The 22,488-nt window shown below is 41.7% G+C and overlaps 1 long non-coding RNA gene and 1 pseudogene across 5 annotated transcripts in view; one reads left to right on the plus strand and one right to left on the minus strand.

The window, feature by feature from the left end:
* Nucleotides 1-21,003, minus strand: part of LOC309643390 — a 2,123,356-nt gene extending 2,102,353 nt beyond the window's left edge. Inside the window, exons 1-5 of one of the 4 annotated variants that reach the window (XR_014253690.1) lie at nt 20,387-21,003; nt 20,146-20,202; nt 14,004-14,177; nt 13,800-13,846; nt 13,033-13,116 (exon numbers count right to left, since the gene is read on the minus strand). This is a non-coding gene — a long non-coding RNA (uncharacterized lncRNA). Of the gene's footprint in view, nt 1-13,032; nt 13,117-13,799; nt 13,847-14,003; nt 14,305-18,676; nt 18,710-20,145; nt 20,207-20,386 lie in introns of those variants that run through there. The other 3 variants (XR_014253691.1, XR_014253692.1, XR_014253693.1) reach the window with 3 other exon arrangements.
* LOC309643387 (RING finger protein 11-like) lies at nt 16,005-18,255 on the plus strand (annotated as a pseudogene). The gene is made up of 2 exons: nt 16,005-16,986; nt 17,201-18,255. The product of its transcript is annotated as an RING finger protein 11-like (transcript).
* Nucleotides 21,004-22,488: the final 1,485 nt, after the last annotated feature.

Genomic DNA, 22,488 nt, shown 5'->3' on the forward strand with positions numbered 1-22,488 from the left:
TTACGGGATGTGACTAAATCTATATTGAGAGGAAAATGTATAGCCTTCAATGATATTTTAGTTCAACAAACTCAACTAGGAAATAATTGAAATAAGCATTCTATAAATGAGTCCCCAGAATTGATCGATTTAACCAAGATCTGGTTCTTTGAAAAAAAAAAACAGACCAAATCTCTGGTTATTCTGACCATGAGGAAAAGGATCAACACTAATAGTATGGAAGGGTATAACCACAGTCAAAGAAGTGTTTTTTTAAAAAAGATTACTGTATGCAACTTTAGGCTGATATATATTTTTTTTTCCTTTTTTTTTTTTTTTTAAATATGAATGGCTGGATTTTATTTATTTATTTATTTTATTTTTTTGGCTGTGTTGGGTCTTCGTTTCTACGCGAGGGCTTTCTCTAGTTGGGGCAAGCGGGGGCCACTCTTCGTCGCAGTGCGCGGGCTTTTCACTGTCGCGGCCTCTCTTGTTGCGAGGCACAGGCTCCAGACGCGCAGGCTCAGTAGTTGTGGCTCACGGGCCTAGTTGCTCTGCGGCATGTGGGATCCTCCCAGACCAGGGCTCGAACCCGTGTCCCCTGCATTGGCAGGCAGATTCTCAACCACTGCGCCACCAGGGAAGCCCTAGGCTGATATATTTTAAAACCTAAATTAGATGGGTGATTTTCTAAGAAAATATAAATGAACAGAATTGACCAAGAAGTTTTAAATCCTAAGTAGATCATTAATAATAGAAATTTAAAAGACTGTCAGTAATCTGTAGACCTCCCCACCTCTAACTATGTGCCCTCCAGGAATTTTGTACAAATATATGTGCCCACCAAAAGTATGAGAGGATGTGTTTCTTCATTCCTTTGCCAACTATGGGTAGTATCAGTCTTTTAAATATTTGCTAATCTAATGTGTGAAAAAACTCATTGCTTTAAGTTGCATTTTTTAAATATTAGGTTTCAGAGATTGCTCTTTACATTTCCTGTTTTGAGAATTAGCTGCTTATATCCTCTGAAGGATATAATTTACATGCCCATTTTTCTCTGAAGAATTTTTCTTATTAATTCTTGAGCATTATTTATATTGCATTAATAGTGTAATAGCATTGTTGTGTACTCAACTTCTTTCTTTTTTCCATGCTAAGAAAGATGTCCCCAACCACAAGATTATAAAAAAGTATTCTCCTTTTTTTTTTTTTTTAATACTTATTTAGGGTGGAGGGCAATGCATTTAAACACTTAATCCACATGGAATTTATTTTGTGTGTCTAGATATAATTTTATTGCCAAATGTTTAGCTAATTGTCAGTAGAGATTTTTAAGTAAGAAAGTGATACTCATAAATTAATTTATGAGAAGAAACTAAGCTGGACTCTCGTCACTTGGACTTGGTAATTAATAGCCGTGGTTCTTTGGAAATTTCTACCCAAAGCAACTAAAATACTATGCAAACACCTTATCAAAATGGAGAGATTGGAAGAGGAAACTAATTCTGACTGAAATATGAAGGAGTTTTATTGATTAAAGTTGAAGTTAGATCAAAACATCCAAGTGAAAATATCTAAAAACATAGCTACGTATGACCTCATGAGTATGTCATGAGTGGAATAAAGATTTTAGAGCCATCCATGTAAAAAAGGTGATCATAATCCTCACAAATACTAAAGCTAAGAGGAAAGATTTCAGAGAATGCAGAGAAGAAAAGAGAGTGAGAGGGTCACTTCCAGACCATAATTTTTCAAACCTGATAGAAAATCCTTTGGGACTTAAGTCATCTAGCTCTACCACCCTCTACAAGATTTTAATGATCATTTGCTAACCTTCCAGTTTTTCCTGTATATTAATTGAGGACTTTAGCTCTTGATTTTCTTTCTTTTCTACCCCAAACCCAGCCACTATCTGGGAACCTTACCATCCTGTTAGTTTCTTGACCTCGGTTCTAATGACAAGTACTTCCATTACATTTTAACTCTACAGTCTCATGGCCATACTTTGAATTTTGGCATTATTCAGATTCGTTATGTCTCTGCAATCTTTACTCATTCATGTATGAAAAGAAATTTTCTGAGGACCATTCTGCAGGCGCAATGCATTTTTGATTTGAGGGGGAGGATATATTAGAGTTATCATCTACCACACTTGCAGAAATAATTGACCAGTTCTGATTTTCTGATGGTGACTAATAGACAGTTATCACCTTAGTTCCTGCTTTTAGAAGTTCTAATCTTGCCTTTCAGAATTAAATCTACGTCAAAATGTTATTTTGGGGGCAGACAAGCTAGTAAGTTTTGGTACTGAAACGCCAGTTGCCAGTTTGAACTGTGCATAGCTAAAAACTTTTCACAAGAAAAGACTGTCTTTTGGTGCCATCGACTGTATTTCTAATTTTGACTCTGTCTTATCAATGTGTATCTCTGGTCCTAAACTTTAGTGGTTATAAGTAAATTAGCATAAACCCATTTTTCTGAAAGAAAAGCATCTTTCGGCAGGCACCTTGCTGGCAGCAGGTCGGCAATAACAATCTTCATACATGAAGAATAGCTGTATACGGTGATGTAAGAAAATACAGCCTTTTTCCTATATTAGAGATGTTTTCCTAAGTTCAGTTTCCATCTAAGAAGTCATTATTTAATTGAAAAGCTTTCTCCCCCCCCCCCCCCCCCCCCCCGGGTCTCTATGATGGTTTGTCTGATCAATGAACACGGGAATGCGGGAATGAATTTCACCTAGATTTTAATTAAACTAAAAAGTACTACAAAAAGCCTGAAACATCTCTGAGATGGTGGCAGTTACTTTTCCCCCAGTTGTAATAAGGCATTAACAGGTGAGTTTACTCTCACAATAATAGAAATTATAACAGAAGAAGCCAGCCAGTGTGTATCTCCTTTCAAGACGCTCTGCAACAGAAAGCTTAAATCATGGTAGCTGATAATGTGAGTTGACTTGTAGTCACTTCAATCTTTATGTGTAAGCCCAGTTGCAGAGAACAGAGTGGGTTGATTCACATCCAGGCGCTCAGGGATGATGAGATCATTAGAGGAAATGCCTGAGACTCTCCCACGGACTAAGGAAAGTGGATTGTTGTGGTTTACCGACAGCATCTGTAAATGAATTCAGCAACAATTCTATGTTCTAGCCCATGGTGGGTCCTCAGCACAAATTGTCACACACAGTGCAGACCTGTGAATTGTGGTTACTGATTCAATCTGTGGAGGCCAAATTAGCGTGACGGCACGGTTCTGACGGTTTGCACTTAGCGCTAGCCATAGTGTGTGTAGCGCTGCACCAAACGTACAATACCCAGCGCCCACATTTTTGTTCGGACTGTCCACTGTTAAATGGAAATGACGCTGTTGGTCACCTTCCATTGTTCTTGTACCCCTGATTCAGTAACAGAAGATGTAAGAACTGAGAGCCCGAGAAGCTTTTTTCTCCAAATAAGGCTTCATAATCGACATGTATTTCAGTTTGCGTACATGAATAAACACATTGTTATAGCTTTCTTGAGATCCTTAACATACCATAAAAGTCACCTATTTAAAGCGTACAGTTAAGTGTGTTTTAGTGTATTCACCGAGTTGTGCAACCATCACCCCAATTTAATTTTAAGACATTTTCAACACGTACCATAAGCACACTATGTACATTAGCAGTCACTCATTTCTCCCAATCTCCCACCGCTGCCCCAGCCCCTGCCCCGGCTGTGGTTACTAATCTGCTTTCTGTCTCTATAGATTTCATTATTCTGGACATTTCATGTAAATGGAATCATACAACATGTGATCTTTTGTGACCGGCTTCTTTCACTTAATATTTTCAGAGTTCATCTACATTGTAGCATGTATTCATTCCTTTTTATGACCAAATCATATTCCACTGTATGAATGCTCATATTTCACTTATCTATTCATCAGTTACTGGACATTTGCATTTCTTCCACTGCTTGGCTACTATTAACAAAGCTGCTGTGAACATCCATGTACAAGTTTTTGTGTGGACGTATTTTACATTTCTTTTGGGCATATGCCGACGAATGGATATACTCTGGATAATACGGTTAACTCTATATTTAACCATTTGAGGAACTACCAGACTGTTACGCAAAGTATTGTTACCATTTTGCATTCCTAGCAGCAATGTGTGAAGGTTCCCATTTCTCCACATCCTTGAAAACACTTGTTGTCGTCTGTCCTTTTGATTTTCACCATCCTAGAGGGCTAACTAGATACATTTTGTTGAGAAAGAATTTATTTTTAGACTATTTTCTATTTTTAAATGTTTACCGTTTTATAGGCAGGAATGAACTTAATCAGAAAGATTGAAACTAGAAGCAGAAACACACACACCAAGGCTCCTCATTTAATCCGATGTAAGCGTGTGTGCTTTACACCCAGCGGTGCATACCATGTCCTCTGGAAGTGCCAGAGGTTCTCAGACTCGTTCTCGGAAGGGACCGTCAACACTCCCGCGGCCTCTGCTCCACAGGGTGCTCCAGCCTCTGCTTCAACAGCTCCACCACTCACTTGCCGCTCATTGGCAACTTGTTTCATTTGTCTAAGGCTCCAGCTGGCAAAGGTTTTAAAACTTAAAAAGATCCAAAATCTGCCTGTACTAGATTTCCTGGCTCTGCTTCCAGTTCTGCTCTCTGAAGGCACAAAAGAGACCTAATCTTCTACCTCTCAGGTCCCCACTTCCTTCCCTGAAGTATTTCCCCTCAGGTCTTCACTCTTTGAACCATTTCTCACAGGTCATCCTTTCTACTCCCCTTTCCTAAGTTGACAGCTTCTGGGTCTATTTGTTGACATCCTGTTTTTAAGCATGTCCCTTTGAACTAAGCATGTTGTGCTTCAGATGGTGACAGAGGATTTATCATCTTCCTTTCTGTAAGCTAGAACATTTCTATGGCCTTACATATGTTTTACTCCTATTGAACTCACCAAAGCCATTAAACCTTTATTGCCACACTCTTCCTTGTAAGTTTTTGTTTTGTTTATTCTCATTTCTTAAACTGATAATACATGGTACAAAATTAAAAATATATAAAGGAGTATTTGATAAAGTGTCTTCCCTCTCCCGTTTCCCAGGCACCCATCTTTCTTTTCCAGAGCTACTCAGTGTGACTTGTTCTTGCATATCTTTACAGAGATTTTTAAAACACTTTATAGAAGTTTAATTTACATACCATAAAATACATCCATTTTAAGTATACAATTCAATTATTTTTAGTAAATTTACAGAGCTGTGCAATCATCACCACAATCCAGTTTTAGAACACTTCTGTTACCCAGAAAAGTCCCTTATACCTGTTTGCAATCAATCCACATTCCCAGCCCCAGACAACCTCCAATCTGCCTTTTTCCTTTTCTGCACATTTCACGTAAATAGAATTATATAATATCTAGTCTTTGCATCTAGCTTCTTAGCATGATGTTTTCAAGATTCATCCTTGTTATAGTGTGTACCAGTACTCCTTTTTATTGCTGGTTAGTATTCCATTGTATAGCTCTACCACATTTTGTTTATCCCGTTGCCAGTTGTTGGACATTTGGATTGTTTCATTTTTTTTCTTTTTCGGATAACGTGAATCATGCTGCTATGAACATTTTTGTAAAAGTTTTTCTGTGGACATATGTTTTCATTTCTTTTGCATATATACGTAGGATTGGAATTGCTGGGTCATATGGTAAGTTTATGTTTAGCTTTTAAGAAAATGCCAAAGGGCAAGCCCCACAAACAGCAAGAAAGTTGAAGAATGAGGTCAGCATTCAAAAATGGGGTCACATCTACAGCTGGGAAGGGGTGTACAGACAGGTAGAATGTAGATCCTGAGCCTTTAATAAGCACTACATTCGCTCAGTGCTCTCTGTTTTTAGACTCTATATAAGAACACCTAGGGCTTCCCTGGTGGCGCCGTGGTTAAGAATCGGCCTGCCAAGGCAGGGGACACGGGTTCGAGGCCTAGTCAGGGAAGATCCCACATGCCGTGCAGCAACTAAGCGCATGTGCCACAGCTACGGAGCCTGCATTCTAGAGCCCGTGAGCCACAACTACTGAAGCCCACGCGCCTAGAGCCCATACTCCGCAACAAGAGAAGCCACCGCAATGAGACACCCGCACACCGCAACCAAGAGTAGCCCCCGCTAGCCGCAACTAGGGAAAGCCCGTGCACAGCAATGAAGACCCAGTGCAGCCAAAAAAACTAATACATAAAATAAATAAGTTCAAAAAATAAACAAATTAAAAAAAAAAAACAGTACACCTAATGCAGGTGGGAAGGTGGGAGGGACACTGTAAAGGTCATCTATGCTACATGTACAAGAACCCCGAGAGCACACCAATAGGTACCACATTTTTCACTGCTGTAGCCGAGCATTCCTCCTGTACTACCACACTGTAGCACTCCCTTCCCTGATCTACTGCTATAGTCTCTTTGGAAGGTGTTTCAGAACTCTTGTTATGAGAGTGCCAGTTGAACTGTCCTCACTTCCTTCATTTATACCAGGATATAAGACCTTGTGGTCCGAGATCCTGTCCAGAGCAAGCAGGCTAAGACTCTGTCTTTGTTTCTATATTTCATCAGAAAGGGCTCTACTCCCTCTCTTAGTTCATGGTGTGAAGTGTTCTTAGCCTCTCAGGAAAGTGGGGAGAATTGGAAGGACTCTACATGAGAATGCTAGGCTTTGTAAAACACTTCAGTTTTTTAAAAATAAGACTCATTTTGTATTGGACTTATAACAATCCTATGAAATACAAAGAAAGCCAAGAATCAGTGACATGAAATGATCACCAGTAAGAATTACAACAGTCACCGCTTATCTCGTAGCATAGGGCATTGTCCATGATCCTTAAGAAGAGTTACTAGAAATGCCTCGCCCATCCTGCCCGTAAACACCAACACAGCAATCATGTACCTTGAACGGTACATGATTGCTGTGTTGGAGTTTAGCGGGAGCATCTCACTTACCAGGGACTGACTTTTACCTTGATTTCTTTGTAGTGATGGAGACTTCCCAGGTGATGAAAAATTCCCTGGGATTGCAACCTCCAAGCCAGACATTTTGTGTGACACAAACTCAAGAACTCCCCAAGCCCTGAAGTAGCAGAAATATTCAGATACTTAAGAGTAACCCAACACCTGAACTTGGGGACATTTCAGTGACAGCTCCAGCCCAGAGTGCCAGTCGTCTCCTGGCCCTGTCTCCAGCTCCAAGCCAGGGACAAATAGAGAGTAAGAACGTGGATGATATTAAAACCAAGCTTTCAAAGATTCTGGATGCCTAACACATCCCAAAAGAAAACCAAGATCCTCCACTACTCCCTTTAGAAATCCCTGATATTCACCAGCCGCTGGCCTACACCGATCCCCTCGGCCAAGAGAAGCAGCCTGGATCTGAAAATGCTGATCTGGGAAAGAACAGCCTGAGTCGTGAGGACCTAGGGACGCTTGAAAATGGGATCGAATCTAGCAGTGGTTTTGCAGACATTACTACACTGGCGGAGGATATTCACCTTCCCCAGCTCTTTAGTTCTTGGAAAGATCTTGATCAATCCCAAGGTTCCAACGGGATCAAAGCCAAAGATACCAGAGCCTTTAAGGTGAATCAGGTGCAGGAAAAGCCAAGTGTCATAAAGGTTCCCTCTGATCAACCCAGGAAGAACAAACAGAAAGCCTCTGAGCCTATCAGTGGTGCTCCCAAGGCCAAAATCCAGCCAAAGAATCCAGAGTGCCTGTTAGGGGGAGAAGTGGTTATATGCAACGCTGCAGTCAGTGACAGGGCTCCTGTGAACACGGCCAAGCACTCTAAAGGCAAACCTCAGAAAGCTGCATCCAGAAAGATCAGCAAAACTGAGAGCCATGGGCAGGAAAAGACCAAAAGGACCAGAGGAAGAAACAAGGCTGAAGAGAACAAGCAGTCAGGGAACAAAGTCAAGGCAGAAGAGAAGCCAACTATTCCCGAGACGAAGCGAAAGAAACACCAAACTGAGCTTTCAAAAGCCTCGAACCTCCCTTGGCGTGCGCATGCTGGAGTCTGTGAAGGTTCTTCATGCGCTGGGGAAGAAGGATGATAAGAAAACTGGGCTCTCTTCCTGTCGGGTCTTGGGAAATTCAAGCAACCCCAAAGACCCCCAGCCACCCCCAGCTATCCAGCCATGGCGGCATACCCCACGTGAGGGTAAGAGTGCTGAGAAAACTCAAGTCGAAGCCCAGAAACCAGACAGCAGTGCTGAAACAGAGTGTCCATCTCCATTCCAGTATGAGCTGCCTCCTCCTGAGACGGTCAAGTTGATACCTCTGCCTTTTTCTGCCTGGGACAAGCCTCAAGCTCGACCCGCTCCTCAGAGGCCACAGTCTCTGGCCTCACATCGGCCTGCTGTGGCTTACCGTGCCCAGCCTGGTTCTACTGACTCAGCTCAACCTGCTGCAGTCAATTCATCCCAGCCAGCTCCTGCCTCTCTGCCAGGTCCTGCCAAACCAGCTCAGCCAACTGTGGCCAACCCAACCCAACCGGCTTGGACCAACCATACCCAGCCTAGTGTCCCCTCAGTCTGCTGCTCCTAGGCCTGCACCCTACAAAACTTCATCTGGCGCTTCTCTCCAGCGCGAGCCTGTTCCCCCTGCTGTGACTAAGCGCCAGTCCCCACCCAAGCTCCAAACCCAACTTCTATGCCAAGACTTCAGCAAGCAACGAATTCCATGGAGGGAACCCAATGTGCCTGAGCCAGTCATGTCAAAGCCCATCGAACAAGAGCAGAGGCCAGAGCGAGAGGCCATGAAGAGGCGGGCTCAACAACGGGAGAATGCTGCCAGATACACCTCTTCGGGGAAGCTACAATTTTTCACTGAGAGGGACAAAGAAATGGAAATTGCTGACTACTACGGATACGTCAGGTGACAGCTGCTAGGATTCTTGGTGCCACTTTGGCTACCAGCGGTTCTTCCATACATAGGTAAGATAGGTATAGAACTGAATAAGTGAATGGAATACCATTAATAGATGAGTAATAAACCTTTCGAATTTTGAGATGCTGCTAACTGGGGCGTGAGAAAGGAAGGCCTGAAAGTTGGATGGGAGAATGAAGGAAAGGGGTAAAAACTGAGGAAAGAGGAAGGAACTTGGCCCAGGTCTAGGAAGGCCAAAAGAGATGTATGGATTTAGGAAAGGAAGCAGGAGTGAGGATGAAATGGCAGAAGTAAAAAGCAGGGTCAGAGGTCTGGGTTGAAAGAACACAATTGGAGTAGAGTTGAAGGTGACAGGAGATGAGTCTAGGTTTACTAGGAGAAATAGAAACAAAGTCTCTCGGGGAGGTTGGCCTTAAGTCTCACAACCACCAGATAGGTATTTCAGAAAACAAGAGGTTCACGACACATCTCTGAAAGGTTTGAGTTGCCCTATTCAGGTGTGATTATAGTGGGGGAATAGGGAAATCTACCAGAGAAGTGGCTAGGGCTCAGAGTTATCCTAGGGGCAGCTGACGACAGGGGCAGAGCCAAGGGAACTGCTGCATCAGGAGGCCCACGAATAGGGCCTGGTATGTAAATCACGATGTACTCAACACCTAAGCACGAGGGGAGCGAATGCACTATTCAGTTAACCTTGGCAACGACGGGCAAGGCCGGTATTCCTGTGCCACTTCACTTACAGAGGTGCAGCAAAGGGCTGAGGTCACATCCCATGTGGAGGTACAAGGACTCAACTTGAGGCCCAAATGCCTCTGAAGTCCTCTGTATTTGCAGATGCCCGTAGGCGGCCAACCTGGCTTTCAGAGCACAGCATCCTGAGGTTACTGGTGGACGAGATCAAACTTCTGCACGCGCCTAAATATTAACTTGAGGGGCTTCCTCCATTGAGCAGGGCACGTGCCGCCTTTTGTAAACATCACCATCAACTGAAACGCATGAGAAAAAATCCGACGGAAGCGTCCACTCTCACGGGTGAGAGTGGTGGGGGCATGCGCACTGGGCAGCAGCTCCAACAGCCACAGGACGCAGGCGCCCAGGGGTTCAGAGGCTCCCTGGGAGGCCTCGTGGGGCAGCTCGAGGGAGTGACGATGGGAGAGAGCGGCAGGGGTGGGCGTGAAAAGGAATGCAGTGGGGAGAAGGGAGAGATGGAGACAGTGGATAGTGACTATGGGAAAACAGGCAATTTTCATTTTCAAAATTATTTTTTTGAGATGTCATTCACATGCCATAAAATTCACCTTCTGAAACTGCAAATTCAGTGTCATTTAGTACATCCACAAGCCTATGCAACCATCACCGGCATCTAACCCATCACGTTTTCATCACCCCAAAAAGAAGCCCCCTTAAGCATCAGCAGGCACTCTTCATCCCCTCTTCCTTCAGTCCTGGCAACCATTAATTTGCTTTCTGTCGCTATGGTTTTTGCCTTTTCTGGACATTTCATGAAATAATACAAATGTGACCGCTGTCTCTGGCTTCTTTCACTTAGCATAATGTTTTCAAGTTCGTCCATGTTGTAGCATGTGTTAGTACTTCATTCCTTTTTATGGCTGTATAATATTTCACATATACACCACATTTTAAAAATCCATTCATCCACTGATGGGCATTTGGGCTTTTTTCACTAATAATGTCCATTTTTTGAGAGTTTATTCTGTGCCAGGCAGCACCAGGCTAAGTTACTGACCTTACTTCACAGATAAAGAGGCTTGGAGAGTGTGAAGAGTTTGCCCAAGATTAAGAGCTAGCAATTGGGGGAACTGGGGTTTGAACTCAGGCAAACTTCACAGGTAATAGATTCACATGACAGAACACTAGAAAAGCTACACAAGGGTATTCAATGAAAAGTGACCCTTTTCCCCACGTTCCCCAGCCACACATTTCCCTCCTCAGAGACATCTGCTTTGGCCGTGCTGTGGATCCTTCCAGAGAAATATTTATACCCCAACATTTATGTATCACAATTTACTGACTAATCTGTCCCACTGATTTGAAATGTCACTTTTATGGTATAACAGATTCTTATACATATATATATATATATATATATATATATATATATATATAATGTATTTATTTATTTATTTTTGGCTGCTTTGGGTCTTTGTTGCTGTGCGCAGGCTTTCTCTAGTTGCGGCAAGCGGGCTTCTCATTGCGGTGGCTCCTCGTGTTGCCGAGCACGGGCTCTAGGCGCGTGGGCTTCAGTAGTTGTGGCACACAGGCTCAGTAGTTGTGTCTCACGGGCTTAGCTTCTCCACGGCATGTGGGATCTTCCTGGGCCAGGGATCGAACCCATATCCCCTGCATTGGCAGGAGGGTTCTTAACCACTGCACCACCAGGAAAGCCCCTTATACGTATTTACTCTTTTCAGAGCTGTCCTGACTCTTTTTTGCCTATCTGTTATGTTTGCCATTTCTCTAAAATTCTTTTTATCTTCTTTTAGATTTAAAAAAATTTTTTCCTCTTCTTGTTTGTTTCTCTTAAGGCATTATCCATTATGTTCATTCACTCGTATTATTTTATTTAATTTATTTAATTAATTAACTTATTTATTTTTGGAGGTGTCGGGTATTAGTTGCAGCACGTGGGCTCTTTGTTGCAGTGCGTGGGCTCTTCCTTGCGGCTCGTGGGCTCTCCAGTTGTGGCGCGTGGGCTCCAGAGCACGTGGGCTCAGTAGTTGCGGCGTGCGGGCTTAGTTGCCCTGCAGCATGTGGGATCTCAGTTCCCCAACCAGGGACCGAACCTGCATCCCCTGCATTGCAAGGTGGATTCTTAACCACTGGACAACCAGGGAAGTCCCCACTCTTGTATTATTTTAAATTTAGTCCTCACTTCTGAAACTTTTTTCTTTTATTTTGAATTCTGTCTTGAGTTCTATCATCTTACCTAATTCTGGTTTATGCTGTTCTTTCATCTTTTTTTTATTATGGTAAAATATACATAAAACAAAATTTATTATTTCAACCATTTTCAAGTATACAATTCAGTGACATTAAATACATTCACAATGCTGTGCAACCATCACCACTGTGCAAATTCAAAATAATTATGTCAAAAGATTGAGCAGGACATCAGAAAGATGGAGGCAGCAGCATAGTTTCTGAATCTCTCCAAACCCTTTCATGGAAGAAGATCAACTAAAACCAAACACCCATAGGTGGCATTTATCAGCATTTACCATTTCCAGAACTTTTTCACCATCCCAAACAGAGACTCTATAGCCACTAAACAATAACTTCCCATTCCCTCCTCGATCCATGTTCTTTCATCTTTCGCATTGTTTTTCCTAACGTCTTTTAGCCTACTTTGAAATAATAGGTTACAGTTTTGATCTGTTTTGTGGACCTGTCTTTTCCAACTTGATTTTATTGTCTGAAGACATGCTATTCTGCTCCTTATTCTCTTTTTTCTTACACTACCTCTGTACGGGATTTGATCCCAATCCTTTTCTGTTACTGATTTTTGGGTGAAAAAAGTTTTACAGCACTTTGAAAAGGTGGTGCGAGGCCATGTGGAAACATGTTCTTCATGGCTGTTTCATCAATGCTTCACTTATACTGCTTTGGAATAACTGTTTTCCAGGAGGCATAAACCAGTGGGCTTTATCATTGGACAGAGTGCAGAGAAAGGACCCCACGAAAGCTGATCACCTTAGCAGAAATGACTTAGTTATGATTTCACCCAAGATTGGTCACAAACCAGCCTGGGAAACTCAAGGAACCAGAGACAAGGCATAATGCCATCTTTCCTTCTCTCTGCCTCAGCTCTCAAGGATTGGTCACCTCCATGTTATTAGTAACTATTATTTGGTTTCTGTTCATAATTACTATCAGAAGACACAGCACTTAGGGGCCTAATTACACTGCCCAGCTACGCACCATTCTTCTTCATTTTGGCTTCCTGTCCACCAGCAGGAACCTGATTTAGTTTTGTTCTCCCTTCACCACAGCCCAGTAATTTTTGTGCATGACTCTCAGTCTCACCAGAATCTGTATCTCTCACTCTGCCCCAACATTCCACCCCATCATTCGCTCCCTGAAGTGTACTCTAGAAATTTCGGTCAACTCGATATTTTACCACTGTTCACCATCTCTTATGAAACCAGAAGACGAGCAGCTTTCTTATGGAATGATGGAGAACTTGTAAAGATAAAACACCAGTCTGCAGGAGAAAGGGAAGAAGAGAATGATGGAAATCGTTTCTGGAAAACTAGTTTTACATTACGTTTTGTTTGTTCCTGGTAAAGAAACTGAAATCTTCTAAACATTAAAAAAAAAACTAAACCACTAAATTCAATAATACAGGAATATAACTTTTAAAAAAAATTTCTTTGGCTGCGTAGCACGTGGGATCTTAGCTCCCCAACTAGGGACTGAACCCAGGCCTGCTGCATTGGAAGCGCAGAGTCTTCACCACTGGACGACCAGGGAAGTCCCAGGAATATAACTTTTAAAGGAGAAGTTATAAACCCCTTGGTTACATGAACTGGAGATTTTTAGTGAGAAGTCATGTATTTTAAATGACTTGGAGCTTTAAAGGAAGGAAGGAAGGAAGAAAAAGGGACTTCCTTGGTGGGGCAGTGGATATAATATCAAAAGTAAATTAATTAATTAAATAAATTTAAAAAAGAAAAAAAATGCTGAAATCCACTGACTAATTATTCAGGCTATTATATCTTGCTATTTCCAGATACATCCCTTTATAAACTTTTGGTAAAAGGTTATCGTATATCAGAACAAATGAATTACAGACTTTTCTATTTTTCCAAAATTTGAGAAATTCCCTTACATTTCTCCCTTCAAATTTTATAACAAGGGAAAAGTAGTGACAACCCTTATACTTACATTCAATTGCATCATCTGGCCACATGCCTTCTACATCAATCAAATATCTACAAAACAACAAAATTCGAGTCATTTGTAAATAAAAAGGAAAGAAAATCAAGTTTTTACAAAAAAGGGTCCAATTGTGCTTTACAAATATAGATAGAAAAATCCTAAGAAAATATCAGCATATCTAATCAATAATTATTAAAGAATGATATATACCATGACTACAAAAAGGCTTTATTCCGGAGTTTCCCTGGTGGCGCAGTGTTGAGAATCTGCCTGCCAATGCACGGGACACGGATTCGAGCTCTGGTCTGGGAAGATCGCACATGCCCCGGAGCGACTGGGTCCGTGAGCCACAACTACTGAGCCTGCGCGTCTGGAGCCTGTGCTCTGCAACAAGAGAGGCCGCGATAGTGAGAGGCCCGCCCACCGCGATGAACAGTGGCCCCCGCTTGCCGCAACTAGGGAAAGCGCTCGCATAGAAACAAAGACCCAACACAGCCAAAAAAAAAAAAAAAAAAAAAAAAAAAAAAGGCTTTATTCCAAGGACCAAGGATGCAAGGATAACGCAACTTTAGAAAATCTATTAATATAGTTATTTACATTAATACAACAATTTAATTAATAAATGAAAGAGAATAAAATACAGGACCAAACTGGCAGATGTTAAAAAGTTATCTGATAACATACAACGGGTCAGTTTCGGTCAAAATGCTTTGTACACTAAAAACAGGAGACTTAATATGACAGAGTATTCATCAAGAACCAACAAATAACAAAAGACAAATTAGGACAAATATTAACATCATATCTAAAAAACCCCATCTAACCAACCATAGGAGCCAGAAACTTAGGCATCACCATCACTGACAGCTATTTCTCCCTCACCCTCATCCTCAACCCACCACCAGTGCTGACAATGATACTGCCTACATACCTCTAGAATCTGTCCACATCTTTCCACCAAAATGACCACCATACCCTGGTCCAAGCCACCATTATGCCCAATTTCTACACAAGTCTCCTAACTTGTTTCCTCGCTTCCACTCTTTCTCCCTGCAGTGTATTCTCCACTCGGTAGCAAAACGATAGGTTGAAAATGCAACTGGGTATGTTCCACACACTCACCTTCAACAAAAAAAGTTCAATGGTTTTCTATTACTCTTCAAGTCTGAAACCTTAAACATAAGCCTGCACGATCGAGCTCCTACCCACACTTGCAGCTCCATTATAATGACATGCTCCCCCAACGGCCCCACCTTCCTGGCCAGTTCCTCCAACACAGCATATGCTTTCCTCTTATAGGGTCTTTTGCTATTCCTTATGCTCAGAAATCTCTCCCCAACGTCCCTATCGGGTTAATACCTACTCATCCTTCAGATATCAGCTGAAACATCCCTAAACCTTCTCTAATCTCCATGATGAGATCAAATCCTCCCTAAAATATGCTCTCATGGTACCATGTCCCTCTCCTTGGCACTTGTCAGAGTTGTAATTCTACATGCAGAGTGTGATACTTGAATATCTATTCCCTCTCTGGACTGCTAGAATTCACAAAGGGCAGGTCAAGTCTCCTCACTCACAAAATTTCTCAAGTCTTTTTGCTAGCACCCAGCACAGTGCTTAAACATAACAGATGCTCAATAAGTATTTCCTACACGAACAACCATACATTGGTACAGTGTAGCAACACCCACAAAAAGCATAAGGGCATAAACTCCTTGATGCAGAAGTCCCATTCTGAGTGAAGTTAACTGAGACAAAGCATATATATTCAAAGATGTTCACACAGGAATGTTCATTACTTTGACGTTTTATAATATCAAAAACTTCTGACTTGTACATGTTCATCAGTAAGCAAAGGAACAATGCAGCCTTAAAAAAATAATAAATAAACCAATCAACAGACAAAGGATTAATCTCCAAAATATATAAATAGGTCATGCAGCTCACTATTAAAAACACAAACAACCCAATCAAAAAATGGGCAGAAGACCTAAATAGACATTTCTCCAAAGAAGACATACAGATGGCCAAGAGGCACACGAAAAGCTGCTCAACATCACTAATTATTAAAGAAATGCAAATCAAAACTACAATGAGGTATCACCTCACACCGCTTAGAATGGGCATCATCAGAGAATCTACAAACAGCAAATGCTGGAGAGGATGTGAGGAAAGGGAACCCTCTTGCACTGCTGGTGGGAATGTAAACTGATACAGCCACTATGGAGAACAGTATGCAGGTTCCTTAAAAACTAAAAATAGAATTACCATATGACCCAGCAATCCCACTACTGGGCATATACCCAGAGAAAACCATAATTCAAAAAGACATATGCACCCCAATGTTCACTGCAGCACTATTCGCAATAGCTAGGTCACGGAAGCAACCTAAACGCCCATCGACAGATGCACGGACAAAGAAGATGTGGTACGCATATACAATGGAATATTACTCAGCGATAAAAAAGAACGAACTTGGGTCATTTGTAGAGACGTGGATGGACCTAGAGACTGTCATACAGAGTGAAGTAAGTCAGAAAGAGAAAAACAAATATTATATATTAATGCATATATGTGGAATCTAGAAAAGTGGTACAGAAGAACCGGTTTGCAAGGCAGAAATAGAGACACAGATGTAGAGAACAAACGTATGGACATCAAGGGGGGAAAGCGGGGCAGGGCGGGGGCCGGTGGTGGTGAGATGAATTGGGAGATTGGGATTGACATATATACACTAATATGTATAAAACAGATAACTAATAAGAACCTGCTGTATAAAAAATAAATAAATTTTAAAAATTCAAAAATAAATAAATAAATAAACTAATTAATTAAAAAAAAAAAAAAAAAAAAAAGAATGAGGTTGGGAGACTGTCAAAACAGCACACAGATCACACACTCAAGTCCCGGAAGATGGGGAACTGCCTTAAGTCCCCCACTTCGGATGACATCTCCCTGCCTCACAAGTCTCAGTCCGACTGGGCTAGCTTTGGCAAGGGGACGGAGCTGGATCAGGAGCTGCTGCTGCCATATCTGGATCAAGTTCCAGTTTTGGTCTCTCATCCAACACCTAGTCAGACTCGCCTAGCACCTCAGCTGAGAGGAGCAAATTAGGATAGCTCAAAGAATAGGCCTCATACAGCATCAGCCTGAAGGAGTTTATGACCCTGGAAGAAACGGATCAGAAAAAAGGATCCGGGGGACTTCCCTGGTGGTGCAGCGGCTAAAGACTCCACACTCCCAATGCAGGGGGCCCGGGTTCGTTCCCTGGTCAGGGAACTAGATCCCACATCCATGCCGCAACTAAGAGTTTGCATGCCACAACTAAGGAGCCCACCGACTGCAATTAAGACCCGGCGCAACCAAATAAATGAATAAATAAAATAAAACAAATATTTAAAAAACAGATCGGGGAGTGTGTGATCTGTATGATGCACTTTGTTTATGAGAACCCAATTTGATTTCTGCTGTGTATGCAGATCACCTGGGCTGTACAGATGACTGGCTGATGAGATCCTTCACGTGCCCCTCCTGCATGGAGACAGTTGATGCAGCACTGCTTTTGTCCTACGAGACTAACTGAGCCAGTGTCTCTCACCTGACTTCAAGTGAACCATCATTTTTGGTGGTTTTGATCTTTTGTCGTTGAGCCCAAAGAGCCAGGGATTAGGAATTAAGATCATGCATGAAAGTTTCCTAAAAATTCCTGAACGGCTGCAGATGTTGGGGAAAAGCACGTGATATTTTAGAAATTTAGGGGGAAAAAGTAGGATGGTATTTTTATGTAAAGCCTTCACCCCGTGTTGAAAAATATAATTGTTATTTAGATCTTGTTATTCCTCCAGTACATAGGAATTGTGTAAAGTGTTACAGCAGCTATATATGTTTCAATTGTGTGTCAAAGATTAGGATAAAGATAGTGGTTGTTTTTCCTAAGTGAGATAACTTTCTTCTTCCCCCTACCCAAATTCTTTTCTGAAGTTGCTGGCATTTGGGTCAAGGTTTTATTAAAAGCCACATTTTAGAACACTGGCACAAAAAAAGGAGTTTTAAGCTGGTTTGCATAGTTCTTTTTTTGTTTTAGAATAAACATAGAGCACTTATTTTTTACTTTATAGGAACTCTACAAGTTAAGGTCCCATTGTTCTTTTGCTGTGATTGTTGTTACTACTGATGTTGCTGTTTTCTGTCTTTGCTGGTTCTTTCTAATCTACCATTTGTCATTATTGGCATATGATCATCTCAGGGTCACAAGATGGCTGCTGTAAAACCAAATATCATATTCTCACAAAACAAGGAGGAAGCAGAAAAAGAGCCCAAATGGTCATTTTCCTAATGCCTATTTATCTTTTGTCAGAGAAAAATATCATTCTCATAAGCACAATAACAGCCTTCCCTTAATTACTCATTTGCCAAAACAGACTGATATGACCATTCATAAGACAATTCATGGCAAAGAGGGATATGAGAATGATTGTCTTAGCCTAACAAGGATTTATCCACTCAAGCTGAATGCTTCACTCCTCAAAAAAGTCATAAAGTTCTATGAGCAAGGAAGAACTACTAAGTGACTGTTAAGTGAACCATCAGAATTGTTTGTCCAAGACCATACGATTCTTTCTTTCCACTGGAAATGGAATTCATTGCCTTAGGTCTTTTTAAATAGTGTACTATTACTGTTGGGGCTGGCTCTGTGCTTGAAAACCAGCTGAAAACCAGTTATAACCTGTTACAAGTGCTGTATCTGTTTGCAGTTAAGAAATGCAGAATTCAAAGTGATCTCCTAGCTTGTAGGCAAACTGAGATTCACTGTCCCTCTTCTATAAAAAAAATGAGCTAATGTGTCCAGAAACTAACTCTAGTAAAGTGGGGTTTAACATTACCCTTTCTTATGAGTTTCGTCAAATTATTTTGGTGGTTAACATGGTGATAATTAAAAGTCAAGGTAAATTTTAAATATTAAGAATTCTGATGTATGGAGCTTGACTTATGCCACCATGCTTATGTAAAAATGAAAGTGGCACCATGGTTAAACTGAGAAAAGTTTCTCAGTTGTAACAATTTTGATTTATTCTTTCCTGTGACCTCCTTCCCTGTTGTCTTGAAGCACAGCAAAAGGATACTGCATGTCTTCTTACGGTAGTGCTGAGGTTATTGAAGTTATATAAAACACATCTCAGTCTCTGTTTCTTGGAAGGAAAGTCCTGCTAGTTGACTGACAATTCTAAGCAGGGAGAATTTAGAGAAATGTGTTTCATGTTTCGCACACAAATGAAGAATCTGTATAATCACGACTTCACAGCTGTGATCTCAAAAAAGAAGGAATTTCTCTCTTTCTATTTTTCTTGCACATAACGTAAGAACACTCTGAATCTCTAAGCTTCTGAAGCGTTAGTAGAGATGGTCTAGTAAAGATGTAGTTGTAATGTTTTACCCATTTAGCATGTGTTTATTTTTCCTTATGTACTCCAAGGTGACATATTTGTTCAGCTCAGTGATATTACAGCTAAAAAAATCATTCATTAGTAAAAGGAGAAGCAATCTCAACCTAACAAATCAGAAGTGTTTCTTATTATTTTATATTGAGTTGAATATTTGACTCTTAACACTTTTTGCTACATACAAAACACAAGTCCCTTGAAGGGTTCTTCATAAGTGCATTATACAAGGATTTAGTATGTCATAAGCACTTAAAGATTTGACATTCAACTGTAGTAGTATCCATGTTGGTTACTTTTCTTACGAGCCCCATGATGAGTTGGAGAAACACTGAAAGAATTAGAGTATCAGGTTCTATTAAATTGTTACATGTATCTTGCTTAAGTTTGTGCTCATTTATTTATATCCAACTACATAAAGCAAATTTGGAGGAAAAAAAAGAATAATAAATAAATAAGAATGAGGTCTCCAAATATTGTCAGAGGAAGATGTCCTCCATATATTAAATTATAAACCAGAATGTCTAAAACACTATACCATTAAATCACATGTACAGTCAGTTCTGTATATCCAACGGTTCCATAACCTGCAGATATGGAAGCCCGACTGTACTACACCATTTTACATACGGGACTTGAGCATCCGAGGATTTTCGGATCCATGGGGAGTCCTAAAACCAATCCCCCTGCAGATACCAAGGGACCATTGTATATGCTTATATCTGCATTTTTTACGTCTGAAAAAATATGTGCTAAATTATTACTGGTGGTAACATCTGAGTAGGGGGCAAAATTGCCTTCCACTTCATACACTTCTCTGACTGCATTTTTTGCATTCAGCTTACATTAGCTTACATTACTATTGTAAACAGAACAATTTAAACATGCTCTGCCTCTTGGGGTTGGCAACTCACCTGCACATGAGGTAGCCAGTCCTGTTGAAACCATGGGTACAGTGGACACCAAGAAGTCTGTCTAGAAAACAGGGAATATGGAATTAAGTAAGCGAAGTAGATACACTAAAAACAAGTTAGACAATTTTCTCAAGAGTAGCCTTTATTAGTTACCACAACACTACCACTATCCTGAAAAGGAAAAACTCTGAAGAAAAGAGTGTTTTTGCAGGAACGTACTATAAAGAATTAACTACTATACAGTCAAAATTCATTGTCTCTGGGAAATTTTGCATAGCCTCCAATCAGATGCAATAGTGTGGACTGGAGAATGCCCATCAGGAACTGATCTGACTACAGAAAAAGGGAGTGGAAAAAAAAAACAGGCTATCAGAAGAACAGAATTTGTTTCTGAGTGAAACAAATGGAATGCCTTCACTTTTAATGCTCAATAATAAAAAGAACAAACGGTTTCTGAAGGGCTCTTGGGGTCCCCCAAAGCACTTCCATTCCTTCTCTCCTTCACTGCTCCTCACACGCCACGGGTTTATGTGCCTGTGGAGTTCTCGGGTTAAGTAGCACTGTTCTTATTTCACAATGAAAAAGTAAGGCTCGAGACGTAAGCCCAAGCTGCACAGCAGGCAAACAGAAAAAAGACTAGAATCGAGTCTCAGATTTTTCCAACTATGCCACAGTATTTTGTGGTCCAGGACTTAAAAAAAATTATATGAGAGAGTAAATAAAAAACAACAACATGTAGCTGATCGCTGCAAAAGCTATGTCTGTGACTAGGTGGTGTCTGGCATTCGTCATCTCCTGCCTGGATTACTACCACCCTACAATTCTAACAATCTCTTCTATTTCAACTGATCCTCCATATGGAAGATGTTCTCTCTCTAAAATATAAACTTGGCTGGATTGCTCTGTTGCTGAAAAATCTGTTGTAGCAATGCAACTTCCCTAACACGAAGCGTCTGCAACTTCTCCAGAGTCCCTGCTCCTGCCGTCAGTTCGGCATCGGCTACCGGTACCTCTTTCCAGACACTCATGGGTAGTGCCTACCTTTACCAACATTCTAGCACGACTATGTTACCTGGAGTTACTGACCACAGCCAGATCTCCACTTCAGCTCCTTCCTATCTAGCTGTTCTTGAGTGGGACATCACAGGAAGCACTGAAAAGAATTCCTCTTCACTCGGAGACTTTACTCTGGCACTCACTGACCGGCACCCAGCTGCTTCCTCCATGTTTATGGCAGCCCAGTATGATAAAACTTCAGACGCCAATAACATGGTCCCTCTATATCCATCACTTTCTGCCAGGCTTGCTCAGGGAGCACCATCTCAGATTCCAAATCAGGGGCATAGCCGCCTGTCACTTCCCTACCAGGAAGGAAGCCAGGTATATTACTATAACCAAGGCACACTGGGGTCTTCACTGTATGGAGAACTTGGCTCCTGCCCGCAATCCTATGGCTCCGCGTCATACACAGGAAGTAGGGCCTCTGCGCAACCAGAAATGGGAATGGGACTGAAGGAGATTCAGCCCGCAAATATCCGACCACCAGCTTCCACCTCTGCAATCTGCCACCCTGTGTCTGCTCAACGCATCACAGAAACAAGTTTTCAAGGTGAGTATACAAACGGCAGAGAAAGTTGAAGAATGAGGTCGGCATTCACAAACGGGGTCAAATCGACAGCTGGGAAGGGGTGTAGAGACAGGTAGAATTTAGATCCTGAGCCTTTAATAACCACTACCTTCTCTCAGTGCTCTCTGTTTTTAGACTCTATATAAGAACAGCTAGGGCTTCCCTGGTGGCGCCTGCCAATGCAGGGGACACGGCTTCGAGCCCCGGTCTGCGAAGATCCCACATGCCGTGCAGCAACTAAGCGCATGTGCCACAACGACTGAGCCTGCATTCCAGAGCCCGTGAGCCGCAACTACCGAAGCCCACGCGCCTACAGCCCATGCTCCGCAACAAGAGAGGCCACCGCGATGAGAAGCCCGCACACCGCAACCAAGAGTAGACCCCGCTAGCCGCAACTAGAGAAAGCCCGTGCACACCAATGAGGACCCAGTGCAGCCAAAAAAATAAATACGTAGAATAAATAAGTTCAATCAATCAATCAATCAATAAACGTAAATTAAAAACAAACAAACAAACAAAAAAACAGAACACCTAATGCAGGTGGGAAGGTGGGAGGGACACTGTAAAGGTCATCTATGCTACATGTACAAGAACCCCGAGAGCACACCAATAGGTACCACATTTTTCACTGCTGTAGCCGAGCATTCCCCCTGTACTACCACACTGTAGCACTCCCTTCCCTCGTCTACTGCTACAGTCTCTTTGGAAGGTGTTTC

This window comes from Balaenoptera physalus (genome assembly GCF_965194825.1).
Source record: "Balaenoptera physalus genome assembly, chromosome: 15".
NCBI lineage: Eukaryota > Metazoa > Chordata > Mammalia > Artiodactyla > Balaenopteridae > Balaenoptera > Balaenoptera physalus.